We start from the raw sequence: 13,484 nt of genomic DNA, 5'->3' as shown, positions 1-13,484 counted from the left end.
AGAATATTACCTGTCATAACACTATTGCAGTGGACACAGTTTTGGCATCTAGACATTCCTTTATGTGTTGTGGTAACTGTTTTTGTAGTATTCAGTATTTCCTTTAGGTTTTTTGATCTCTGAAATGCGAAGGTAATGTGATCGCTGTATTATCCTTGTAAATCTGGTTCTGCTGTAATTAGAGACCAATGGTGGTTAATTATACTCTTGATTCTTTGTGCCTCAGTAGAAAATTTTATTACACAAACCGTTTTCTTCTCTGCTGATACTGTCTTAGATTCGAGTAAGGATTCTCTGGACACTTGATTGACTCTTTTGATAGATTCATCCGGGACATCTTGAGGATATCCTCGTTCTCGATATGTCATGACCTGGTCTTTAATCGAATCTTTTAGATTATTAGGATCTGAAGTGATTCTTTTTAATCTGATGAACTGTGAAATAGGAAGGTGTTTCTTCAAGGCTTCAGGGTGGAAACTTTGGTACAATAGACTGGTGTTTCTGTCTGTTTTTTTGATGTATACTTTTGTGTTCAGTTGGTTATTCTCTACAATGACTTGAACGTCCAAAAATGCTATGGAATGTTTATTGATGTTATGGGTGAATTTGATTCTTTCATGATGGGTGTTGATGATTTCAATGTTTCTTTCCAATTTAGACTTATCACCTTTCCAAATTAAAAATATATCATCAATATATCTTTTGAAGACTACCAGATGTTCCGTCCATTCTGGATTTTCTAGGATGTGGTCTGTTTCAAATTTACAAAATAACAATGGGAGAGACAGGGAGATTCAGGAACACTCTCTTGATCCCCGGTTTAATGCAAGTAAACAAGAAAAGAGAGGTTGGAGTATCAAAAAGCCACATAGATGGAGCGAAACAACTAGTGGAACTCACACCCTATTTGGGTGGAGAAGAAAGCCCTCACACACCGATCTAGTCAGTGTCATGCTTCATCATTGGGCCCCACCAAAGAGGCCGAGTGCCTCTTTGGTGTGCTGCGACGCCAGAAGACTGCGGAGCTGGTTGTGTGAAATGGGCGTGTTGTGAGGTAAATTAAAGGTAAAAAGTGTCTAAAGGGTATCTACAAAACAGTTTAATGAATGATCCCTAGGACACAGTTAAAAGGTTTATGTGTCTGAATTTAGTGCCAAAGGTAATGGATGGTTAATTCAGAATTTAATCAGTCAACATGTTTCAGCCTTAAGGGTGGTTTCAATTTACCTAGGCATTCGTCAGGACGGAATTAAACCCCGGCGGTATGGACTCTCTAATCCTCCACCCTGACCTGGGGACGTGAAAGTGAAAAATTAATAAAAAAGTGATAAAGTGCATAAAAAAGGGTGGAAGAGCGGGATGCTCATTCCAAAAATACTCCTAGTTATGGAGTGTATCTGCACTTTAAAATATGGCGCTAACTGCACCATGGGTCTCTGGAGGGGGGTTGGAGCGTCCCTGGCACATCGCCCTCAACACTCGCAGACCGCTTATACACCTGGTATTTCCTCAAACCGGACCCCGACGATCAAATTTAGACATGAAAATGTTGGCATACGAGGGAGCTCCCCCGAAGCCCATTGCAGTTTATTTAATTTAGAACATATCGGGCACACGCTGTATTAATGTAATACATGAAAAATTGTTGATTTAAATGTTTTGCCAGTGACTGAACTGGTTCTGTGTTATTCCCTTTAACAGAATCCCTGAGGAAGGGTCGTTTTCCATTGACCTGAAATGCATTGGGTATTGTAGTTAACAATAAGATTCATAAAGATAACCAAGAATGAAACAGAATCTTGGAACTGAAGAATTGATTTGAAATAAAAGATTAATGATTTATGAACTCGATTGAGTCTTCATTAAATAACTATTATCGTTGTGAAGAAACAACATTGTTTCCAGAAAAATGAGCGCTCGCCTAAGTGATAAGACGTTCTTACCACACATTCTCCAAGTATATAAAGGCACTGAAGACACAGTGCGACAGGCGCCGCACCAACAAGAACTTTGGTTTGAACCAAGGATAAATGAAGGATAAATTGAGTGCACAGGGATACTAAACCACTATTTAACTATCTCATAGACCCACATATAGCCCTGTTCATACATGTAACCACACCTGCTATTTCCAGATGTACTGTACCTTCTCCGAGGCACATATGTATTCTAACGCGTACATGCAATCATGCACACTATCTTCTGATGCAGTGTATCTTTTAAGAGGCACACATATATCCGAAAATGCACACTCAACCAAGCTTTATATGTGGATGCTCTGTATCTTCTCACTAGCACACATGTATCCCATTATGCACACACACCCATGTGCACTATCTTCTAGTACACTGTACCTTTAGGCACACACATCCCAGAGCTGCACGCAATCCAAAGGAGGCAAAGGGGGAGCTTTACCATAGTGGGCTGGGATGTGCCACTCCAGTGACACAGGGAAGACTGCTCGTTTTACAGACCACGGAAAACTGAAAACACAGCTTGTTCTACTTGACACCCCGAGAAAGCTGTAGCTTTCCACCACTTAGGGGTAGTACTTCGGGCACCCCTCCCAGTCTACGCAGAACACCGTCCATGAGACAGGCATAGGTCATAGCGCAAATGCGTGATCCATACTTTCTCATTTCCAAAATTCTTTACCAAGGATCCATATATCACCACAGATGGGGCACTTAGGGCAGGGATACATGTCTATCACCGTGCAAGGGACTATTTCATCCCAACACCTCCACAAAGCATTGAAATACTTGAATCTAGAAGAAATGCTAAACTTAACACCACCTGGCATACGTTTCAGAAGAAGTGGGCTGAAATTGCTTCTAAAATGGCAAGTAAAGGATATGAACATAGAAAAGAATGACATCATGATTGAAAAGAAGATGAGCGTAATTTGGCCAGAAATCTCTATACATGAAGCAACTTGGAATGGGATTCGCACCATGCATATGTTTAGTATCATCTGCATTTGAGTGGGTAGACTTTTGTCTCATATTGAGCGTAACATTAATCACTAACAACGGTGAAATCCATTTGGCCCCGCAAGGACGACAGAGAGTGGTAGATTTGCAAACCATTATGGTTTATTAGCAGATTAACAATGTTACAAACATAAATTAATCAAATTAGTCATAAATCAATAGTCAGTACAATCCAATGTGAGCAGAAATAGCAAATACGAAGGCAAGTTGTTTAAAGATTGCCAAAGCAAATCAAGTAACATTTAGTATCCCCTTAAAGGGACTAAGTAGAAACAGCAGGTGTCAGCAAGAAAAACCTTTAAAGGCAGAACCAACTGAAGATTCAACCAAGAAAGGGTAATAGATTTGCAGACTCTCCACAGTCGTAAACTTGCTATTAACTCATAGTTTGTGAATAGAAAATAATTAGTATTATTACACGAAAGTGTAATTTTACCTTTGTGAATCAGGCCCGTATTTTAGATTTCTTTTTCTAGATTTTGTTGTTCATGAAAATCCTATGCTCAAAAGAATATGCATGAAACTGAAACTGGAATGAAGCAGACAGAATTCTGAATGTTGAGGCTTTTGTTCGACCAAAATGAGGCCAAGGTATTTGGAATGCTGGTACCACTGGGTATGCTTCGTACCTTTGTATTTTGGAACCTTCAAAAGTATACGTATTGAAATTGTATATATCTTCAGAGAAAACCCTAGTATAAAAATCCCACACAAAATGTTCTGACATGCTCGTTTGTGTTCCAGACACAGTGAAAGATTGTCAACATATATTTGCTATACAAAAGTTTATTGAATGTTATTTATTCATGTGATTATGTCAAGAGATTTGTCACACTACATTACCAATAATACAAAACTGAACATAAAATATAAGGGTAGAAGTGTACAGTAGTTTTTATAAAAAGAAAATTAATATTCAAATTATTATTATTATTTCTCTATTTATATAGTGCTTCTGGACTAATTGGTAAGAGGGCACTATCCATTGCAACAATGTAAACATGTTGGGATTACATCATGATGGGAAGAGAGGGTTAGTTGTTTTAAACATAGAATCAATGCAATCATGCCTCAGAGTCAGTGATTGCTTCCTAAAGTTTAATCTAGGGATTGTCTAAAGAGGTACAACTTTTAAAAGAAAGAGAGTAGGGTCACAGTCCAGATTGGATGGCTGCTGTGGGGAAGGATTGTTTCAGTGTTCTGAGTTCGGGAGGTTCGAGGAGCAGAGTAATGTGGCTTCTGAGACCCCTTGTGCCATCAGAGATACTGAGTAGGTCTGCTAGGTGGGAGTATTACTTTCATGTAATTCTCTGTATACTAGGGAGAACATTTTAAAGGTTTTCCTGGCTGTCATGAGTAGCCACTGTAGGTTGTGAAGTATGGAGCTGATCGACACCACTGGTAGGATATGATATGGATATCCTTTTATGTACAGAGTTCTCCTCCCGACTGCAGACTCTCTAACTAAACTTACTATTAACTCGTAGTTTGTGACTAGCAAACATTTTTTAAACTGACACAAAAGTGTAAGTCTATTTTTGTGAATCAGGCCCTAATTTTAGATTTCTTTTTCTAGATTTTGTTCTTCTTGAAAAGCCTACGGACAAAAGAGTGTACATAAAACTGAAATTGGAGAAAAAGAGGCAGAATTCTATATGTTGGGGCTTTCATGCAACTTAAACGAGACTAAGGTATCTGATATGCAAGGACCACTGGGTCCTTCCCTAAATAATCATCAAAGCAGGCTGGAGTCAGGTTTACGCTTCTGTCAGTATAATATGTGCAACCCATTGCTCCAACTGTTTTGGAATATTGCTTCAGGAGCCTTTGGAAAACACTTCATAATCTGTTCGAACCATTTTAAATAATGATTCACTTCCTGGAACATTTTCCTCAACTTTTGGTTCAGAATACTGGACAGTGCAAGATTACATCTACTGCAGCATGACTGCCACTCAGATATTGGTGTATTGATTAACACAGGGAAGATGGGTGGAATGATCAATTATACTAGTTAGGTGTTGCATTGTGTAACTGTATAGTGTTTTATATTGTTGTGCTATTGTGTTGTATTGTACCTCAACTGAAGAATGTCTCCTCAAACATTCACACAATAATGCTGACAGGATTATATTAATTTGTTGGGTATGCCTTGTAACAGAACAGTGATGTTCATCATCCCAACTGAATTTCAAATCTCAAACTTAGAAGGACTTGAGCATGTATTTCTAATTACAATGACCCTTATTATGAATGCATGATTGAGGAAGTATACTTCATCGGTATGGACTTCAAGTTAGAACTTCTTTTTTTCAGCAGTATACATCACTGCAACCTCATTTGCACTAAAGTCAGAATCCATATGGGATCAAGTCAGACTAGTCAACCTGGAAGACCTTTCTACAGTCATTAAAAACCCATCTGTTACTGAAAGTAACAACTACTGACTAGCATTATCAAGTCCCGCTTCTTTTTCACTGAGGCTTGCTGTAAAATTGGCAGTGCTTCCCTGAGTCAATGAATCCTCCATAAATCTCTAAAGAATGGCCAAATCTCACCACTGTTGATCCAGTACTAGCATCAAACTACAGACTTATCTCTAGCCTTCCAGGGTTAGGCAAAATTCTGGTAATATGTGTCTAACTACAGCTCACTAACTTTATCCATACACGTAATGTTCTCACTGTTCATCAGTCTGGTTTCAGAGCAGGGAATGGCATCCAGCCTACTTCACTAAAAAGTCTTGATGATACACACCAACTGTTAGATAGTGAAGGTAGGTGCCTTCATGTCGTGCATAACTTTATATATGCCTTAATACCATACACTTTATCTGCAGTGTCCTGCCAGGCTCTATCCTATCTCTGAAATCTGTTGAGGAACAAATATCTCTACCTATCAATGAACAGTCAATACCCAAAATAACATCAGAACATCCTCAGTGAAACACATACTTAGGGGCCGATTCTCATCTCAATGGCTCTGAACGTGATCCGGACATGAAAAGTACGAGCCGGATGCGTGTTTTCCGACCGACTCGTACAGCTGTATGAGCGAGCAAGTACGATGCGGGAAATGTGAAATTGCCGACTGAGACGTTTCCGGGTCCAGATCGCTCTGTACCTGTCGGCCGTAAGCGAACCATGCCGTGCAATAGAGGTGATTTCTGACTGAGCCAGTACAATGCACGATTCGGATAGCCGCATCGAGACGGAGTTTCCGACTTGTAAAAGCTCTGGGAAGCAGACTTCGGGAGTCTGTGTCGGGCGCCCTTTTGCGTGACTTAACTTTTTCCTCAATGGGAGCCTATGTACGCGTCGTACAACAGGTTTCCATTGACTTCAATGGGGCTCCGAGTGACCCGTGTCCGTAAGCGTGTGATCACATCGTACTCGGAAGTTCAGAACCCGCAGTGCAAGTCAATCAGAAAGCACTCCGGATCCCACTCGGACGGAGGGCTTTCCCAACGAGATTGGAATCAGCCCCTTAGTCTCCATTCTGTGCTTCTAAACATCCGACCCTGGCTGTCTGATAACTTTCTTAGCTTCAAACCTCAAAACCATCCTTTCTCTCCCGAGCACAAACATTTTTTAAACCTGGAGTTGAACAATTTGAACATGCCTTGCAACCCCCATCACTCTCATCCACTGTTTCTTTGCTGGGGGGCACACTGTATTCATCCTTATTCATAATCCCTCACATAAACCAATGTTCCATGCAACACATTTTTTACCTGCACATTAAAGGAATCAAGCCACTCTTGTCACTTTCTCTCCTAAAATCTGTGCCACATGCATTTATTTTATTGAGATTTGATTGACTTTTCCCCTGTCCTAGAATATGTAGAGCCAAACATTTCTGCCTCTGGTGTCAGCCATAGTTTATCTCCACTGTTGTACAGAGCTCTCCTAAGTAAGAGGTGAACTGCCTAATCTGGGGCTGTTGCTGTTTACAGAGCCTGTGGATCTTTGGTGATGAATGAATGAATGAATGAATGAATGAAGGAGTAATTACAAAGCACACAGCTACTCAGGGAAGGTGTCCCAGTGCTGAAAAACCTCAAACCAGTCTGCTGCTGTCCCAACTGGGCGGGGGCACCTAGGGTAAGTTTCGGAAGAGCCAAGTTTTGAGCATCTTCCTAAAAGTGGATAAGTCCGCCAGATGTCTGAGTGTCACAGGAAAGAAGTTCCATGCACGTGCACCCTGCACTTAGAAGGAGCGGCCTCCTGTGTGGGTGCGGCATATCTTGGGGATGGAAACCAGATGCAGTGAGTATGGCTTCAAGGTTCTGAGGGGTACATAATGTGTGACTCGTTTTTGGAGGTATTGTGCAAGGGTGCCCTGCAGGGCCTTGAAGGTGAGAACCAAGACCTTGAAACAGATTCTATTTCTTATGGGTAGCCAGTGTAAGGCCTTCAGGTGAGGTGAAATATGGGTACTGGCTTTGAGCAGGAGTACCGATCGTGCGGCCACATTCTGGACCACCAGCGTTTGATTTAGCAGGTATTCCGGAATGCCTAAATATAGGACAGGGTCCCTTAGTCCAGTCTGGATACAATAAGGGATTGGACAACGGTCTTCCTGTGGTCAAGAGGCAAGAAGGGGAGGATTTTTCCGAGCATCCGCAGGAGGCCAAAACAGGATCCTACGACTGACTGGACTTGCGCTTTCATTGACAAGGGGTCATCCATCTTGACACCCAGGTTTTCGAAAGTGCTGACAGAAGAGAGGGGCTGTGACATATCAGATGGCCAACACTGTTTCCACTCATCCGAGTTTGGGGAGCCGAAGAAGATAACCTCAGATTTCTCTGGGTTACATTTGAGCTGGTTCTCCCTCAGCCAAGCGAAAACCCTAGTCAGACATTGGTTGGACGTTTCACCTACAAAGTCTGCACCCTTGTCGCAGGTGAATAGAAGCTGCGTGTCGTCGGCATAGGAGATCACTTTAGCGCTGCAAGCTTCTGCTAGAGGAGCAAGGAGAGACAGATAAAGGTTGAAAAGTGTGTGGCTCAGAATTGAGCCCTGAGGGACTCCCACCTTCAAGGCAGGGATGGGAGCAGTGAAAGTGGGAGACCAAACTTCTTGGTGTCTATCCTCCAGAAAGGAGGAGAGCCACCTCAGAACCATGCCGCCAAGACAACATTCCTGTAACCTGTTCAGGAGTCGGTTATGTGGCACGGTATTGAAAGCTGCGGTGAGGTCCAACAGAATTAGCATGGCTTTACTACCCTTGTTGAGCTTCTCCTTGATGAACTCAGAGACTTTGAGAAGAGCCGTCTCTGTGCTATAATTGGATCTGAAACCCGACTGGCTCTGGTGGAGGAGATTATTATTTTGCTGCATATTCAGAAATCACTGAGTTGACGTATTTCTCTAAAGTCTTGGAGAAGAACAGGAGCAGTGAGATGGGTCTATAGTTAGTTGCTACCTAGGTGTCAGCTAAGGGCTTTTTATAGCAAAGGGAGGATTTTAGCGCTTTTCCACCTGCCTGTCATCAGAGAAGAATTCAGGACTTTGTTAGCCGTTGGGTTAATGGCCTCAGCTAGAAGATTTGATGGGAAGGGCCCTGATGGGGAGCCAGACTTAAGGCTTTTTATAATATTCAAGGATACCTCCAGTTGGAGAGGAGGAAACTGTACTAGCGATGGACCCTCAATAGGGGCTCCATGTGCTAGAAAGTTGGAGTAAGCTGCGTCCGCAAAAGAGTCTTGGATGACTCTGATCTTATCATGGAAAAAGGCAGCAAGTTGGCTAGCGTGTTCCATAGAGGATGGAAGAGCCCTGGTGACAGAGGACGGGAAGGAGAAGGCTTTTAGAATTTGAAAAATGTCCTTGCCCTTATTTCCGGATGTCTCCATTTTGGCCGGAAAATAGCTTTTTTTTGGCCTCGTACATTTTGGTGTAGTGGACTTTCAAGGCCTGTTTGTATATAATTTTGTCCTCTGAATTGAAGTTTTTGCACCATAGCCTTTCCAGGTGCTTGCAGGAACATTTGCTCTGCTTAAGTGCTTCATTAAACCAAGGAAGTAAGCTTGAAGGCCAATGGATCTGAGTAAACAGACAGACTCCTACCCAAGTTTGGGCTATTTCAAGGTGAGGGACTATACTTAGGGCCAAATCTAAAGTATGCCAGGTAAGGTACTCTGTCCATCAGGTTGGGGAAGGACATTATGTCAGTCATACTGGCTGACTGCCGTCCAACAAATTTAGAGATCTTTGCTAGCCCAACAATGATATCTATACCTTGTCTGCCACCACTGTTATGCTGGTTCCGGTCAAGGTGCAAAAAAGTTTGGTGGTCTCTACTGTTGGGTTAGATGGCCATACACCAAACGTTACCAATTATTTTGCTTTTCTCATTATTAATTATATTGAATTCTTATATAGCGGGTAGCTACCCATGGGGTTTTCTAGCACCTGAGGACAGGTATCAGCTGCCCAAGAACATGGCCTAAAAAACACGTTTCTAACTTCTTGAGAAAGGAGGGTAGAGAGGTGCAGCCTCTAATAGACTCCAGGAGAGCATTCCACATCTTGGGGCTGAGAAAGGAAAAGGAGGGGCCACCCATTCAGAAGCATCTCACTTTGGGCACTGTAAAGATGTACTGGTTACTTGAGTGCATGTGTGGAGAGGGTGGTAGGGCACAACCAAATTTTATAGGAGCAGTGGACAAGATGTTACCATAATCCAGCCTGGATAGTATCATGGCCTGGATGATGTAGCAAGCTACTATACCAAAGTAAGGTATAGTGTGCACAGAGTTCAGGGAGCCCCCAGTGGTATAGCAGAGGTTAAATTAGGTAAGTACTAACAGCTCTCTTTGTGGTAGTGTGGGCGAGCAGTTAGGCTTATCCAGAGGGTGTGTTAAGCATTTATTGTATTCACTCAATCAAAACTGATGGCACACTCTCAGAGACAGAATCCGGACCAATTGGGTCAGTATAAAACAGGTATACTTATATTTTATTTCTAAAACCAAGCAGGGCTTGGTACAGGTAGGTAGAATGTACTTTCAATTGTAAACCTTTACACAGAAATGCAATTGGTTATGGATTTGCAATTGGTACATGTTGGTATGGTTTAAAAATCAGTTTAAATTACACAATAATTATTTTTAGGATAAGTTCTGATTTCTTTCAGATTACATTGACTACTTGTGTGGTATGCCTAGATACCACACCAAGGGATCTCACAATATAAGGTAAGTAAGACTTTTAAGACTTTGCCGTTTAGTTATTCTTTCTACATACAAAGAGTTCAACACACATTTGAAGGGTCAAAAACACAGAACATTGATCCCTGTGGGAGAAAAATTCTTATTGGTTTCACACATAAGTATTCAACTTATGAGTGGGAGTTTTGAGGGTTAGGACCAAGGTCCCTTAAGGTCTAGGTAGGCACTCAAGTTGCACCACCAGCAGCACTGGCGCGGCCGGATGCAGAGTGCAGAGGCCCAATGTAGCAAATGGGGCTTAGGGGACCTTCCGTCAGGGGCTCCTTGCAAGCATCCCACTGGGGTGTGGAAGCAAAGCTTCTGGGGTTAAGCTCAGCACTGCAGGGCCAACAATCAGAGCAGGGTGACTTCCTGAAGGTGACCACCAGCTGGAGAGGTAAGTTGGGTTATTGGGGAATGCCTGGACACCGTTGTTTGGGCCACTTAAGGTCGTGGGGCATCAGGTGCAGAGGTGTATTTTTGCATCTGGTTTCTTTGCCACCTACAGTTGCGATTGGGAGGACCCTTCTGGTTGAGGCTGCAGGCATCGTCTTAATGCTTTAGGGTGGTCAGGGACCACCCTATCCCAGGTCAGGATTTCTGGGGAGACTTCTTTATGGTTTTGGGCCACTCTAGCTCAGGCTGTGAGCATCGGGTACAGAGAGGTGCAGAATCGTGGAGCTGCATGGATCCGGATTCTGTGGATGAGTCTTGGCTTGAGCAAATCCAGTGCTCATGGAAGACAGAGTCAGTTTGTTGAGTGCAGGCGTGTCCTCTGGGCTGTGGGGGTTGCTGGCTGCTGGACTCACCGGGGTTCTTGCAGTAGGCAGGTCATAGACGGAGGCTAGTAGGGCTGGGGCCACAACAGTTGGTGTACTCTTCTTCCTGAGTCATCATTGCTCTTCAGTCCTTCTTCTTTCTTACTCGAATCTGACGAGGCACGGTTCAGTGTTACCAATAAATACTACATTTAGGGGCATTAAATGGTTGTGCAGGTTGGGACTTATGGTTCCCTTTCTTGGGGTGTGTAAACCCCCCTATTAGGATACTCCAAAGTGGGAGGGGCATGAGCCTTTACCTAATTGACTGAGTCCTCTCATCTTGAAGATAGAGGGGACAGAGATGTGGGCTTCCTCGCCTCCCCCACCTCAGTGGTGGGGATGGAAAAGGTGGGCACATCTTTCTTCCTAACTTGGTTTTAAAGCTGATTCTCCCACCCAAAGTGGGAGGTAGAACCAATGGGAGCCAGTTGCTTGCTGCAGCAAAACACAGGGACAGTTCCCAAAAGTGGCAGGCCTTTGAAGCTTCCCCTTCTTGGACCTTGCCCATCCTGGAGGATGAGGCATGACATTTCTGCCCAGGATGGGCTTTGTTTTTGGACTCAGAAGGCGAACGCTCTTTACCCTGAAGTCCAGAAACCTGTCTGGTGGTGGCAAAGAGTGGGCAACCATTCATGAGCCACACCAGGGCTGGTCATTTTTCAGGGGACACCTCTCAGATGCCCTCTGAGTACATTTTACATTAAATCCCACACTGACATCAGTGTGAGTTTAATGTGCTGCAAAGTTTGCTTCCAAACTTTCCAGCTTTAGGAAAGCCACTATAAAGTTGCAGAGTTCGTAATGACTAACTCCCAGACCATATACTCTTTATGGATTTACTACACTTAAAATGTCTAAGAATGGGCTTAGATATTGTCGGGGTACAGGGCTCATGCAACTGCACCTTCATATGAGTGCTAGTGCACCCTGCTAGAGGGGTGGCTTGCCTAGGCCTCAGGCAGTGGGTTGCAGGCATAGCATACAGGGATGCGTGCCATGTCGACACGTCTTTTTCTCTGCACCACAATACGCTGCCTGCAATTGCAGTGTGTGGGTGTTAAGATACCAGGCCTCCAAGAGTTACACAATATGTGCTACAGCCCTTTGAGGCCTTCCTGGTCACAGTGCCCTTAGTACCTATGGTACTGTTTACAAGGGCCTTATCTGTGGCCAGGGATGTGCCAATTGTGGGTTCAAGGATACAGTTTTGGGAAAGGGCACATGCCCTGGAAACCTGATTGGCAATCAAGTCAGGTTGCATCACTTTTCAAGCAAAAAGTGGCTTGTAACCATACAAAAAGGGGCACTTTCCTACAGATGACAGTTCTCTGAGCAGAGAAAGGAAGTATCCAAAGAATCGTTTTATGCCATTTCATAATTTGGAAAGGAGGATGATGGACAAGGTGGAATCTAGCCAGAAGCCCAGATTTTTTTTACCTTGTTGACAGGTTCAGGAGGTATTCCCAGAGTGGCTGGCCAATGTTGGGAGACCCCAGATTTGAGGACTCTTGTGCAGTATAAGAACCTCAATTTCGTTTTAAGGAGTTGGTATTCATCCACATGGGGAAGCTGTTGAGGCATAAGTTAAGATCTTCGGCATAGCATTCTTCCCTCTCAAACTGTCAGCTAAAATATGGGCTATTTCTACTATTTTACAATATTAGGTATGAATAGGCAGTTCTTGCAAATATGTGTGAAGATACAGCACTTGTATCTAAAGATAGTCATGAGAAGAATTCTTAAGTTCTAAGATGCTGTGAGCTCACTGCAAGCTTCCATCAAGTACCCTTGTCTTTAAATTCTTTCCTCTATCTGCCACCATAAGGATTCAATTCTGTGGCCAGCATTATCTTCAGCTGAGGATTCTTGTAATCTTTTTCCAAGTCACTGAGATCTAAATTGTTCTGTTGAGTAGACAATCATCAGTGAGCTGCCATGACAATTACAAAAGCAGGGAAGGAAAAGAAATGTAAGGACATGAGACACGAGGCACCAACAGGGCACAACCCACCATGAGCATTGTACAGGTCCACTCAGCACACATTGCTCTCTGGTCACTTCAGCTGCTGAACAGCTTCTCCAAAATGGTCTACTAAGAAATTTTAAATCAGTTTAAATATTTATCCTGGTTGAAAAGATTCAACAGATGGCTTGTGGCATCTCTAGCATTGTCCACAGTACTAAAACTAACAGAAATAGAGAACATCCTCAGGCAAATAGAAAAAAAAAGAATGTGAAATTAGAAAATAAATCAAGACAGATCAATACAAAACTTTTGTGGCCTACATACATATTGACTAAAAATATTGTCAAATTAAGTAAATACAGATATTGTTAGACGTACTATTCATAACTCCAACTTTATACATCTTGAAAATCTATATGGATCACAAAGGTATATATGAGGACTTAAGTATAGTAAACAGATGCTTACTTAGCTATACTTACTTTTGT

The sequence above is a fragment of the Lissotriton helveticus genome, chromosome 7 (genome assembly GCF_964261635.1).
Source record: "Lissotriton helveticus chromosome 7, aLisHel1.1, whole genome shotgun sequence".
In the NCBI taxonomy this organism is placed as follows: domain Eukaryota; kingdom Metazoa; phylum Chordata; class Amphibia; order Caudata; family Salamandridae; genus Lissotriton; species Lissotriton helveticus.
This window is presented reverse-complemented; position numbering follows the sequence as displayed.